Raw genomic sequence first — 12,422 nt, 5'->3', positions numbered from 1 at the left:
AGTAATTATTATTATTTTTAAGGGTGCTGAGATGAAATTTAGGTGTGCTTGAGCACCCTATTTTTATTCAGATTTTTATTTGAGATACATTATGTCCCCTTAAGGTGATTGTGTTTGTGTCACCACAAATGAGCACATTTCCCGGAAATGACATGTCATCATTTGTCAGCCTCCTTGCTTAACAGTTCATTAACAGCTTAATTTTTGGTAACTCTAAAGCACTCTAACACGTTACTATCACAGTAACATAAAAAGTTACCCTTTTAATGGCAGCAATCTTGCAACATAATGAGTTAAAACATTTAAAAGTAATGTTACCCAACTCTGCTCCCCCCCCCTTCCTTTCTTCACATCCCTTTTGTTTCCTTTTACTTCTCCTCCTCCACTCCTTACTCGACTCCCCTCTCTCATTCCCTCCTCTTCTCTGTTTACCCCTCTGTCTCTCCTGTCCATTCATCTTTCCCAGACAGACTCAACAGGTCACTGGTTGAGACTTCTTGGTTCCTCTGACATCAGTCATGTTTAGTGGGGGCATTCCCTAGCGGAGAGCCCGCCTTCAGTAACCATACAAGGTAACAGTGGAACGCATGGCTTGGCAGTTCATCTGCCTTATAAGAGAAACACACACAGAGAGCAGACAGTGTCCCACACTGATGAACAATCATTTTTTAGTCTGGTTTGTATCTAGTGAACTGTGAAAATAATGAAGGTGTTCAAGAAAGTTTTAATTGTTTTAATTTTTGAAAGATGCCAGTGGGCAAACCTGCTCTCAACAAGGAGATGACCAGCAGTGGAGACCTCACAATCCAGCAGTGAAGCCTACCAGCTGCTGCAGATGACAGCTCCCAGCAGTACCTCAGCTGACCTGAAGTGGAGGACTCAATAAGGTATGATCACGTTACTAGTGCTTTTGGACATTTTAATCATTCTACCAAAAATCATGTACACATTACCTTATAATGTAACATGCTTGAAGTAAGTAAGGGCTTTGACAATCCATTAAAAAAAGAGAAAAGTCTGCACAGTATTTCAACACCCAGAAATCACATGTTGATTTCCACTGGAGGCTCTCTACATTGTGTGATTTTGACCTGTCCTTGATGAAAGTTAACAATTATGAAACAGTAAAATATTGTGGTGTTCCCATAACTCACTGTCAGATATGTCCACTAATGGCTAAATTGGAGGTTTGGACATCGTCAGTAAATTAGGACAAACTCTCACAATTTGACCTCTGTACAAGACAGCCACTTGCAATACAGCATGAAATGATGAAGAGATGTTTTGGTCAGTACCAACATTGTAAGTGCCTATAGACATGTTATTGTCTATAGGCAATAACATGCCTATACATGTTACATGTTATTACAACACCAGAGTATATCTATTTATGCTATATGCCATTTTTGGGGGGAAAGGTTGTTTACTCTGCATTTTCAAAAAGATGAAGTAAGGTAATGGACTTGTCTCAGCTTGTTTATTTTAACATTCATTACACAAGTTGACATGCCTCAAAACTTATATCCTATAGTTTGACAAATACAACCAGTTTTTTTTACTAAACCCATCTGGCACAGTGTATCATGCAGTGCACATGTAAGATTGTTGTTTTCACACAGTGTGCATGGGGCCTTGAGATAAATGACTTAACTCAAGCAAGTTTAATTTTTTTGTAGACCATAGTAGATTGAGATCAAGTCAAAAGAAATGTGGAGGGTCAGAAAATAAAAAATCTACAACATTATGGTATACTGATAAAATGTTCATTGGTCGTTAAGAGTGTTACTGACTCAAATAAGCTGCCACGGTGCTTGTTTATAACGCACTACTCTGGATCCAAAAAAGTTGGAATTCTGTGTAAAATGTAAATAAAACGTAATGTGATCAAATGCTAACAGTTGACACGTACACAATCTGATCCAAAACAATGACAATATATTTAATGTTTAATCTTATCAACTTCACTCATTTTTGTAAATCTATGCTTATTGTGAATTTGATGGCAGCAACAAGTTTAAAAAATGTTTGGCCAGAGGTAACTTAAGACTTGTAGAATGCTCCCAAAACATTGAACATTCCATAGGTAAACTGATTCATTGGTAACAGGTGATAGTATCATGGTTGGGTATGAAAGAGGCATACTTTAAAGGCTCAGTCGTTGACAAACAAGGATGGGGCGAGGTTCACCACTTTGTGAACTACATGATCTTAAAAAGAAAATTAAAAATCCACATGGGGTCAGGAAGACTTTGTAAACCTGTTTGTTGGTAAACACAGTTTGTTTGCAAATGACTGTGTTCTGTTTTAATTGATATTTTACACGTTGTGCCAACTTTTTGGAACCTGGGTTTTAACAGGATTGTAACTGTGCAGGAATCTGGTTCACTCTTTTAAGAGTCACATCAAAATGCAATTTTCATTTATTCTTACTGAACCAGTCTGGAATGGACTTGTTTTCTGGCCACCGATTTAGAGTTTCCAAATTCACCTCACTTGGAAGGAGGAGGATCCTTGGGGAGAGTGGGGTGCAATGTTCTCCTTAAATGGTAAAAAACAGAGGAACAATCTGATGGGAAACCTTACTGAAGTATGGCTGACATCACTTTCACACAGCATCTTATCTCACACAGTAGGCCAGCATCAATGACTGTGGCAGCAGTGAAGGTTAACCCAAGAAGAGAATCAAGAGGTGTGGAAGAAACAGACAAGGTAGGAAGAGAACACATACAGACACACATTTGTCTTTCTATACTTGTGAGGACCCGTGTGGCACAGTGCATTCCCTAACTGCTAACCCTAAGCTTAACCATCACAACTAAATGCCTAACCCCAAACCTTACCTTACCATAACCATAATAACGTTGAACCTGAACCTTTTAACCAAGACTTAAACTTGAAACTGTGCTTTAAAATTGTGAATTGGTCCCCACAAAGATAGAAATACAAGCCCCAAAACATTTTTATTCAAATAGGACTATACAATGGTTAGAGCAAGAATGCTTTTTTGTGTGTGTGTGTGTGTGTGTGTGTGTGTGTGTGTGTGTGTGTGTGTGTGTGTGTGTGTGTGTGTGTGTGTGTGCTGACTTATAGTGGAAACTTTTGGACATGAGAAAGTGTATGGAGGGAGGAGAGGAGGAAATGCTGTATTTATTTGTTGAGCAGTCAAAAGTCTTAAGGGCACTGGGTTAGGGGGACTTTCACATAACCCCTTACACACACACACACAGACACACACACACACACTTACACTAGTTCCCCTCTGGGACCAAGAGACCATGATTCCCAGGGTCAATTTCACAGAGGGAGGAGGGAAAAGGGGGTAGATAGAGGAAGAGAGCCATATGGAACCTTAGTGATCTGTCAGCCAATGTAGAACCTAATGCAAAAAAGGTCTTCAAGAGCAGTATGGCCACTTCTTACCATAAGACCCTTCAGGGCTTCAACCTGCAGGTTGTGGACTTCTGCCCGAGACTGATTACAGTACTCCAAGGTTCCTTTTGCATACAGCCCCAAATTCTTTCAATACCCTCTAAAACCCTTATAGCAACCCTTATGTTCTTTACTGCACCACCAACAAGCTCCCGTTGCTCTGATCAGGCTGTGACTCAGTGCTCAGTTAAGTATTACCATTTTTGGTAACTGATTTGAAGACCCACTTTACGGTGACTTTTATGTGTTGTACTTGGCCAGTTTGTGTTTAGATCTTCTTTCTATACTCTGACATTGTGTTTAGTTCCTCAATCACCATAGTAGTAATCTGACTCTGTTTAACTTAAAAAATATTAATTTCATATTACACAGGTCTCTCTCTCTCTCTCTCTCTCTCTCTCTGTCTGTGTGTAAGTCCTAGAGAGACATTTAGTGTGACAGACAGTAAAATAGACTCAAGGCTTCCTGTGTGTAATTTACAGAGCCAAGGGGAAGGAGAAAGAAATCCATATTAGGCAATGTTCGGCTAAACAGGAGAGAGATGGCTTGGACTGTTAACAATCCTGTCTAAACACACTCGCATGTGTAGCCATACAGACACATTTCCCCTCAGAGCTGGTAGCCTGCTGTAAAACTGTGACTATGAAGTGTTCAAATGTTTGGTTTAAGGAGGAATTATTATTTAGTCAGTTAAATTCAATAGGCTTTATTGGAATGGAATTTTATACGTGTTCCCAAAGGACAATTAAAATTGTGAAAAGATAAGGATGGAAAATAACAAAAAGTAGTAGTCATCAGTCAGTATGTGGGTCTGCTGACTCCCATTTTCATCATATGCTGAAGATTTTGGCTGTATACTGTGCATACCTTTAATTGTAAATGAAAGACCTTTGAAGCTGGAACTGGACTGAAGGAAAGCTGCAGATAGCAGAACTTGTTTACGGTTTAATAGCAGACAGGATGACCAGAAATCCTACTCACCTGACCACCTTGGGATCTAGTTTTGGTTGTTCTAGAGTACTGTACAATAACATAAAGGGCATTTCATTTATGGTGACATGCATCCAAAACTTAAAACCATAGCTGTTTGTCTTCTTGTACTGTACTGTTGTTGTACTTTCGAAGGTGTCTCTCAGGTTACGTATTGTACGGACCAAAAAATATGGAATGCCTTTCAATCCAGAGCAATGCAGCAGTAACAACTACGGTTTGATATATAATGTCAAAATGGAACAAAAAAAAACAGCACCATGACTAAAACAGATAATGAAAGCGTGTGTGTGTGTGTGTGTGTGTGTGTGTGTGTGTGTGTGTGTGTGTGTGTGTGTGTGTGGCATAACCTTCTCATGGCTTCTCATGCACAGCATTGACACGCTGCAGGGCCTGTTAGCACACAGTACAACAGACACTGTCTGGAAATTCTGTATAGCTTTGGTAGATACTAAGATCAATTAGTTGCGTTTTATAAGGATCTCTACACTAGGACGAAACCTGAGAAATCAGCAAGCCTATAGAATGATGATTTTTTTATTAGAGGTAAAGGGTTCAAATGTTCCCAGTATTCACATTTCATAACATTATTCTGCAGATGACATTGGTGATGACATTCAAATTACATGACATCAGTGTCATTTATCCTATCATTCCTTAGATTAGTATCGTCTCATATTCTATCGTCTCAAATTAAATTTTATACGGCCCTGCTACGACCTTAACTTGCTATCCAGGCAACATATGGGAATTTAAAATAGTCATATTTCTGTTTTACCTGAGGTAACTTTATATTCTGTGATAGCATCATACTTTTTCATTATCTCTACCAAAGAAAGGAACGATCAATTTTACCAGCAGCTGCTAGATATTTCGGGCCTCTTACAGCAGCTCGCCAGCTGACATGATAAATCCCTGATTTGTTCCAGTGCCACAGTCAGCTCTGGACGCCCTGACTGAGCCAAGTTTTTGTCTCTGGTTAGCAGCAGAAAGAGATTTTAAGTTTACACCCTTGAGAGATCCAAAATCGGAACAGATTGGCAAATGATAGAAAATGATTGTTCAATGGGAAAACAGTAAGTGCAAGTAGGCCTACTGGCTCATCTTAGTCAAGTTTGAAGAGTTTGAATGTATTTCTATGAATACTGTATCTCTGGTCAGGCTGTCGAACTCCAGGTCTGTCTTTGCAGATAGGGATACATTTTATCAAACTTAAAGTGTAACCCATAATTTTGATAAATACGTAAAAGAGTGACCTGAGCCTCAGTCTGTAAGAGGAGACACAATGAAGGCAGAGAGTGACAGTCTTTGTGATTTGCTGTAATTACCAAAATTTTTCTTGTAGAATTGTTTTAGATTTTAATTTTTAATCTGCCCAGCAAGGAATATACCATAGCTTGTTACTTCAATTTGTTACATTTTTAATTCCAATGGATTGTCCTGAGTGAACAGGGACCAATAGCAGAGCTCTTCCCAAATAATGATTTAAATGGGATGAGAGAATCGATCTGGAAACATGCTGTAGCTGGACAAGCTGCATAGAGGTGCTAGACATCTGAATTAGCTTTAGAAGTGTTGGTGGATGATGTGCTTTTTGGCCCATGGACCAATCTTGACTTCAGCTCATTTCTTAAAACACAAACATCTCATATAAGCTCCCAGACAGAAAGAAAATAAGCACATTTCCCAAAATGTTAAACTAAGTATACAGACTGGACGCTGGTTAAATCTTTATCGTGCCTTGGTTTTGACACACTTTTTATTCTGTATTGAATGATTTTGTTTAAACCAGTGTTTAATATACAGCTAAGTTGTACAATCATCAAAATTACAACAAGCCTGATGATGAAAATCATGATGATTGTACTGGCAAGAAATGGGCGTCCTGCCTGTGGTGTGAAACTAAGAAACAGGATGGAGTCCCATGGAGTAGTGATTCCTAGTGTAGTCCTTTTAACACAGCAAGCTTCACGCTTCACCCAGCTCACACGCACATGCACACACACGTGCACACACAGAGAGAAAGAGAAACAGCATGTCTTTCTTCTTAATATGGACTTGTTGAGCCAGAAGCAGGACGAGTTAAGTAGAGGCCTTGTCTCCCTCTGCTGCCTTTTAAGTGAGTCTCTTCCCACTGTGACTAGAAAAGGGAATGCATGTAGCTTGCTTTATGGAGGAGGTAGGGCTGGGGGGTGGATGGGGTGTTTATCCAAAGCTGCAATCCCATTTTCCATGATTCCCAAAATAAAAGGCTGGCTCAAGCCTTATATGGGCAGACTAGGAGTTTCCAGCCAAGTAGAGTCAGAGCATGTCTGGAAAACACCCAGCTTCTCTTTCCTACCCTCTGTCTATATATGTCTCTCTATGTCTTCTTACTATCGTTGATCTATCAAGAATGTCAGTGATATAAATAATATAAATAAGTAACTGTTTGAGTGTCAGTTCTGCTGCCCAGAGAACATTAGGTCCATGAGAAAATTGTAATCAATGTTCACATATCATGGTTCATATATATATATATATATATATATATATATGATATATATATATGATTATTGTAATCAAGCTAACGGTACCAACCTCGGACGTGGGCTCTTGGGTTTAGGGTGCCCACTTTCGCATCTGTAGGTCATTGCTGCCATGTCAACATCCCATCAACGTGATTGGTAGCCTCTCTCAATAAATCTGAGATCCTGTTCTTAGCGTCTGAGACCATGAATAATGAACAATAATCATGTTGCTGACTTAAGCTTATTGTTCTTCCATCCTCCAGAAAGTCTTTTATTAAAAGTTTTATGGCAGTTGGCATCAATGATGTGACATAACCACACCCACTTCATTTTCATATGACAAATGGAAATAAATTGAGCTGGGAAATAAATGTGTCATCATGAAATAAACGTCTTCAGTCCCCCTATTTATATTTACATTTATTTATAAATTTATTGCCCGATTTATTTATTTCAGGGGTTATTTCATAGCCATATTTATTTATTTCATATTATTTATGTACATATGTATGTATGTATTCATTTAATATTGAATTAAATTACATTCCATACTGCCACTGTTATAGTTGGTAAACAGCAAATTTCTTCTTTTCTTTCTTCAACTTATTTTTTTACATAGTAGTCGATTATTACATCCTTGATTTGAAAGATTTAGTTTGAGTAGGATTGGTTATGCAAGAGTTATCTTGAACAGGCACATCTGCGATAATTTGACTCTCTGGAGTACTTATGTGCATTTGTAGATGGGATTGGTCAGCGCACTCCAGACAAGGGGACTCACTGGGACCGAACACAAACTCTGACTCATGGAGCCCAGTGTGAAGATGCAGAATAACAAAGCTAGGTTTCAGTTTGGTTCCTGGCATCAAGCGGCAGCATGCTACAGCTAGCAGCAGTTACTGGTTAGCTGACTTTAGCAAGTAGTTTAAACTCTACCTACCTAAAGCTGGGGTTGTAGAAAAGAGCAGAAGCAAGCTGAATTTTGAAAGTATCCAACTGAAAAAAATTCCACCTCTTTTCTTCAGAGCCACTCCTCCAAAACACAGGAACGTACACTGACTGACTACACACTGTGACAGGATGCCTGGGACTGTGTGCTCTATGCTAACATAAGCTGCTAAAGGAGTGTGTTGCTGCTGCAGCAGCTCTTTTATTTGGCTCTGGGACTCTGTGCTTTGTGATAGTAGGGTAGCAGCAGAACAACAGCCTATCACTGGGAACTCTGCTCATTCATTCTTTGGGTCAGGGGCGACTCAGTGCTTAATGCCACTGAATTATCAAGCTGCTGACGAGCAGGCTCAGTGGCTGTGTACTGTCAGTGCAGCACATTGTTGTCATTGCTAACTGTGTCCAGCTACCTCATGTCTCATGTAAGAAAGCACCTAATAAAATCAAAATGATCACTTGCACTTTCTCTGCCATTTTTATGCTACTAGCTTTTTTTTCTTTCTTTTCTTTTCCTTTTCCTTTTGTCAGAACATTTGATTGATTGACTGCTGTTGGGTTGTTAATAGATTTTCTACATATATAAGAGAAAATCCTTCTAGAATATTTTACCAACCTTAGCTTTAATCATACTTATACCCTGTCATTGAACGGGCCATATCTTACAACACAATGACATCTTAAAGACATGTCTAAATTAGTCCAGGAAAATTATTCTTGATACTGTTCCTAAAGCTTTCTAACAAGTTAGTAGAGCACCAATCCCAATTTCCCAATTTTCAAAGATGTGAAAATTAAATGCAATTGTGTAAATGCTGTATTGTAGGCAACTGGACTTGACTTAACCGGCCTTCATGTGGGTTGCTAGGGCTATATAAATGTGATTGATGCATTAGATAAATATACTGTAGGCATAGTTTGCTTTGCGAAACCAGCTAAAGTTAGGAGCCATCCCTTAGTCCTGTTGTTTAGGCTTCTGGCTCACTAGCTAGTCATGATTTATGATAGATGATCATTGCAGTTGAGGCAGCGAGGAACACTTTTCTTTAGAACTGTCCTGACCTGTCTTTTTGTCTTGTTATAACTACATACGTAATTATACAATGACCTCCTATAATCAAACATGGGGGCTATATAATAAAGGACAAGTGGACAGTGGTCAAGTAGAGCAACAGAAACTGTGTATGTGTGTGTGCACTGTCTCTTTTTCATAAAGTATTTGTGTTGTATTTCAGAATTTCAGATGTTGGAAGGAGCATGAAGTAGAGAGGTGAGTATCATACACATAGTTACAACTCTATTTGTAAGTGTGTGTGTGTGTGCGTAAGAGGGAGCAGCAGGACAGGAAGTTGATATTATGTAGGTCTACTGGGGTTTTAAGTAATTTCCTGTTTATCGTTACACAAGGAATGTTTATACCATGTTCTTCATCTCTCTCTCCCTCTCTCTCTCTTTCTCTCTCACACACACAAACACATGCTTCTAAGGTATTAATATTAGTAGTATTAGTATAAGTATTAATGTAAATATAGACATTGTGGTATCATGACATGTCCTTTTTTATCAGGTGAAGCTGGCAATGTTTTATGTGCCAGTCTGATTAGTCAATGTGCATGTTTTATTCAGCTTGAATTTCATGAATTTGTTTGTAGAATATGCTCCTGTCATCATCATAAGGCATCTGATGCTAGCTTGAACTCCGAGCTAAATTCATAATGATTCACGTCAGAAAGGCTTCTGTGGTTTTGGTTTTGTATGATGTTTCTAATTCAACTATGAAGACTGTTTATATGATATACATATTACAAATCAGAGTGGAAATCTGTGCAGCAGATGTAATAAAAATGGTGTCCAAACTGACATTTTTTTTCTTCAGTCGACTTCCTGGTCCATCCCTGCGGCCCATGGTGCAGTGCTGCATCTCTGGTCAGTTGGTAGTCTGAGATGAAGCACTGTAGCTCGGGACGAAGGACAGTATTCGCCGTCGGAACCAGGTAGCAGCATCCAGTGGGGGAGAATCATATGAAACAAAGGGTCATGGGGCAGAAGGAGACTGCACTTACAGACACCTACAGAGGATCAGTCAGCCAAGATTTTAGATGAGAAAGTTTTCCATTCATAGGACAGTTGTTTCTCTTGTCATCATTTTTTTCAGAAAATGCTATGGTGGAGCAGTGATTAGGATTGCAGCCTCACAGCAGGAGGGTTCTGGGCTCAAACCTAAGCTGGAGCCTTTCTGTGTCAGTTTGCATGTTGTCCCCGCCCATCTGTGGGTTTCCTCATGGTGCCCTGGCTTCATCCACCAGATCCAAACGTCCAGGTTATGTTAATTGCCTGTGAATGGTTCTCTGTCTCTATGTGTCAGCCTTGTATTGAACTGGCAACCTGTTCAGTGTGTGCCCTGCCTCTCTGCCAATATCAGCTGGGATAAACTCATGTCCCCTGCAACCCTTCAAAATATAAGCTAGTATAGATCATGGATGGAACTTCTCATTCATTTATATTAAATGATTACTGTCAAATATTTACATACAAATTTAGATAAATTAAGTTTACCACCTGTAATCAATAATAAAAGCCAATGTGCCTTATTCCATGATTTATGTGTTTGGATTGACATCACCAGATGAATCAGAGAAAAATAGAGAAATTACATTTTTTAAGGGTTCTAATGTGGGAAATATGTGGAATGGGCAGTATGAAAACCACAGCTAAACCTCTGCATGTCAGGAATGGGAGCTATTGGTGTTGATGTGATGATGGGCAGATTACATCATTCTTATCCTCTCCCCTAGGGTCCAGTTTTCCCAGGAATCCCTTGACCTATCAGAAAAGGGGGATTCCTGGAAATACTGTTCTTGGGGGCGGGGCCTATCAGCAATTCCATGCACAATATTATACCAAAAGTATATGTGGTTGTGCAATGATGTTCTAGGTTATCATGAATACTTATTCACGGACTGGATTAAGAGGTTGAAAACAATAGAAACAAATCATTATTGTCTCAGTCCAGTTCAAAGCCACATGTCATTTGACCAGAGGGTTTAAATCAGTTCCCCTCCTCCATCCTCGCCGCTGAGGGGCACGATATAAATATTCTGTGTAAAATATATGATTACTGCTCATTGTTGAATAAACATTCAAATAAACATTTGTATGTATTGTCAGTTATTGTATATGAATACTACAGTTCAGGATTAGAGTGGAGTGGAAAACAGGAGTAATTAAATCATTTTTCAAAATAAGAACGCCAATATCAATGTAAAATTATAGCTGCTGCGCAGTGATGGGTCGGGTCCGGGCTATTTTTGGCAAATTTAGGCAACTCTGAGGCTGAGCAACAAAGTGTAGAACAGGAAGACAGACAGGTGTCAAAGATTGTAAGTTCAAGCCTCAACTAATGCAAAATGAACATTATGATGTCATCTAAGTCCATCTTCTATCTCACTTAGTTAACTGGCTAGTGACAGATCATGTGAGGCTTCACAAAGTGAGTAAGCTATACACTGTCATGCAGGCATATTTGTAACCACTGTAAAAATAAAAAAAAATCTCTGCCTCCACATTTCCTGTCTCTCACTGTATTATCCATATAGGCAAAAATGCCCCCCCAAAAGATTGGTTTGAAATACTGCTCTCTTGATTTAATCTTTGTTTTGCTGTGATTTTTTTATATATATGTTTCCCACTCACTGAACTAGATCACTGATCCTGTCTCCTACTCTCAGCTGGATCAACTTTAAGTGATTCTCCTTCTTCAGTTTAAATGGAGGGTGTCAATCAGCATTAAAGCACATTACCGCCACCTATGTTTGGACTGGAATTACATCACCACAAAACAAACACAAAGTAACAAAAAATTCAGTTATTAGGAAAAAAATCTGAAAATACACATATTGCATCTAGACAGCATGGAGATGTTGGTAATTTGTTTTTTAAAAATGATTGATTTGCTCCATAAGTGAATAACTGATGTTTAGCTATGTCATTACTGCATTGACTCCAATTGTTCACATGAAAGAAAAATTTAAAATGCTGTGAAAAATTCAGTTTTTGAGGCTCAATTTTTCATAAATCAAAGGAGGAGAGAGGAAATAGGTTTAAGAAGTTTTACAGTTTTTGAAAAAAAACTGAGTGATGTACTTGTACAATATTGAGTTCTGAAGCTGCAGCAAGTATGGTTGATTTGTTATGATTTTTCAAAGTTTTGAACTTTAGACGCTTGCTGTAGCACCACCATCAGGACTATTGGCTTGGGTTTACAGCTGAGGTAATCTGGCATGAGACTCGACCTTTGTGCAAAATTTGGTTAGCTTTCATCCATGGTCCAGTCCAAGATATTTGTTTTTATTTAATTTAGAGGCTTGCTGTGATGCCACCGTCAGGACAATTGTCTTGTGTTTCATGTTGAGGACATCGGATATTTTGATCTGTTATCATCATCATCCTTGCTGGGTCTTGAACCCACAACCCCTGACACCAAGCTCCAGCTCCTAACTCACTGAGTTAATTGGCTGGAAGTGAGACCTGCTGTGTGGCTTCATTTGT

General features: G+C 39.0%; 1 long non-coding RNA gene across 1 annotated transcript; it reads left to right on the top strand.

The window, feature by feature from the left end:
- The first annotated feature begins 701 nt into the window (after positions 1–701).
- Positions 702–11,439, top strand: LOC311257002. Its single transcript, XR_014622557.1, has 4 exons — positions 702–887; positions 2,631–2,709; positions 9,110–9,144; positions 10,030–11,439. It is a non-coding gene; the product is annotated as an uncharacterized lncRNA (long non-coding RNA).
- The last annotated feature ends 983 nt before the right edge of the window (positions 11,440–12,422 follow it).

Source organism: Pagrus pagrus (genome assembly GCF_965226575.1).
Source record: "Pagrus pagrus genome assembly, chromosome: 5".
NCBI lineage: Eukaryota > Metazoa > Chordata > Actinopteri > Spariformes > Sparidae > Pagrus > Pagrus pagrus.
This window is presented reverse-complemented; position numbering and strand designations above follow the sequence as displayed.